Here is a 2,581-nt window from a genome sequence, read left to right as displayed (position 1 = left end):
AAAACCAAAATTTCTCTTAGAATATACAAACAGGCAAGTGGCCAGCCCCTCCCTTGCGTGTGTTCTGGATGTACTTTCTGAGAGTACTTGGTTTTTAAACGTGCTTGGTGTTAAGCACACAGGGGCCCGACGATAAAAACTCGCACTGGTACACTGTCCCGTTCGTGGAGGTTTTAGCCGGTAAGAATCCGGCACTACCTTCTGCCCGTCCCCACAGGGTTGTAAGGTGTCTATGAAGATTTCCTCCACGTAAAAAAAAAAAAAAATTTTTTTGTAGTATGAAAGGAGAGACGTTTAACATTCCCGTAGACAAGGGGGAACACATATAAATTGTATCAGTGGCGAATAATCTTTATCAATAATCGACATGAAAGTAGGTGTTACGCCACGATGCTTACCACAGGCTGTATTGTCTAACCGTCGCTCGCGGTCCTACAGTGTCGCAGGCAGACCGTCTCATCTGCCCGCCGGATCATATAGAATGTATCGACGGGAGCATAGTTGTCGCCAAGCAGCGAGCCCTAGAAACGTCGATTTTTGTCCGTAACGTTTTCGACACAAGAAGAGCCATACGTGATCATAGGCGCGAGCGGTGGCGTGAAGCGAGCATAATGGGGGTCGTCTTCCAAACAAGACAAAGAAATGATCGAAAGGGAATCAGTCCCTTCTGACGAGTCAAGCGTTAGACATCGAGAGCTCTGACGAGCAAAATCAAAATCATATAGTTTAACGAATTCATTGAGAGATATCGTAAGGTCGAGTCAACTTTGTGTAATTTATTCATCATATTATTGTCAAATATATTATTTTATGTTCACCTGTCAATACAGTGTTACTTCATTGAACCACCTCTGTTATCTTAATCGAAACAGGAGAACGACTATTTCGCGGCGTCGAATAACAGAATCGTAGAGAGAATTTACGCCTCTCGCTGACGCGTTTTCCTAGCGGTCGCGTCTCTCCGCGAAAGGTCGTAACAGTATAAAAAAGAACATAGTCGGACTACATGCCGTTGAATAGGGATGGGGGGGCAGAATTATAAAAAAACCAGGAAAAGCTAGAAGAAGAGAAGGAGAAAAGGGAATGAACAAGCGAAAGTGTGGAAAAATACCTGGAGGAATGTAGACTGGACCTGCAAGGGAAGAACAGTAGAGGAAACGTGGACTGAAATCAAAAAGAAGATAAACGAAGCAATGCCAAAGAAGAAAGTGAAGATGAGGAAATGGGGTATGGGAGAGAAAGCGTGGTACAACAAGGAGTGGAAAGAAAGGAAAAGAGTGATGAGAAGGGAGATGACAAAGTTTATGAAAGGAAAATGCAGCAGAGAAGCGCTCATAGAGGGAAAAAAGAAAAGGAAAGAGAAGAAGCAAAAGAAAGCAACGGGGGAAAACGGGTTAGAAAATGAGGTACGAAAGTATGCACCGAAGGAAGTGGGGGTGGCGTTATGGGAGTTAAGGGGGGCTAAGGTTAATTCGTACAAAAAAGGCATGTTTCTGTGAATTTTTTGTGACGACACAGTTAGAATCTCTTTATTAAAACCAATAATACACTAAAGTATGACATTCGAAGTATATTGTATAAAATTTTCACGGACGTGTCTCGGAAAAAAGTAGAATTGCGGTGCCTCTCGTAACTTGGTGCTGTATCATCTGAAATCAAACAATTAAAGTTCATTCGTTAGGAAGCAGTTTTCTCCAGGTAACGCTGGGAGGATTTTTCGAAATTTCAATTTTTCACTTTTTTGGAACACTTTGAAGGGAAAAATGCGATTTTTTGCGAAAAGATCGGATAATTTGTTATTGTAAAATAAAAATAATTAACAAATTGGAAAAAACTCTCCAGCGTTACCTCGTAAATTATGTACAGAAATAGTGTTCAAAGGGGCACCGGGATCTGGGGGGTTAGATTAGGTAATATATAGAGAGCGAAACATCTGCCAGGTATCAATAGCACGTTCGGGTCGGGTAGGTATCAAAATCCGACATGTATGAAAATACTCGTAACTTTGTCAATTTTGCTCCAATCGACTTGAAATTTTGATACAATATTCTTAAGATATTATGCATTCAATTAAAAAAATACAAAAAAATTTTAATACCTTACCCCCCCCCCCTAAGGAGAATATGGAAATAGGGAGGGGATACCAGAAGATTGGAAAAAAGGAGTAATACGTCGGATATGTAAGAAGGGGGACAAGAGAGTAGCGAAGAGCTACAGAGGAGTAACGCTAATGGATACAGCATACAAGATCTATGCAGAGATACTGGACGAACGACTGAAGGCAGAGATTGAAAACAAACTGGAAGATTCGGATTCAGAAAAGGAAGAGGAGTGACTGATGCGGTTTTTCTGATAAACCACATCATATACAAGCAGCTAGGTAAAGAAAGAGGGAAATTAAATGCCTGCTTTGCGGACTTAAGAGCGGCGTTCAACAGACTAAACAGAGAGAAACTGGAGGAGAAAAAGAGGAAAATGGGGATTAGCGAAAAACTAAACCGAAGGATTAAAGCGATATACGAAAAAACAAGGAGTGTAGTCAGAGTCAAGAACCGCGACACAAGGGAATTTTGGACTGCGA

The 2,581-nt window shown here is 41.3% G+C and overlaps 1 pseudogene; it reads left to right on the top strand.

The window, feature by feature from the left end:
* The first annotated feature begins 271 nt into the window (after positions 1-271).
* Positions 272-354, top strand: LOC117160434 (U6atac minor spliceosomal RNA; annotated as a pseudogene).
* The last annotated feature ends 2,227 nt before the right edge of the window (positions 355-2,581 follow it).

This window comes from Bombus vancouverensis, chromosome 18 (genome assembly GCF_051014615.1).
Source record: "Bombus vancouverensis nearcticus chromosome 18, iyBomVanc1_principal, whole genome shotgun sequence".
Classification (NCBI taxonomy): domain Eukaryota; kingdom Metazoa; phylum Arthropoda; class Insecta; order Hymenoptera; family Apidae; genus Bombus; species Bombus vancouverensis.
The sequence above is the reverse complement of the archived record's forward strand: the minus strand, read 5'-3'. Positions and strand labels throughout refer to the sequence as shown.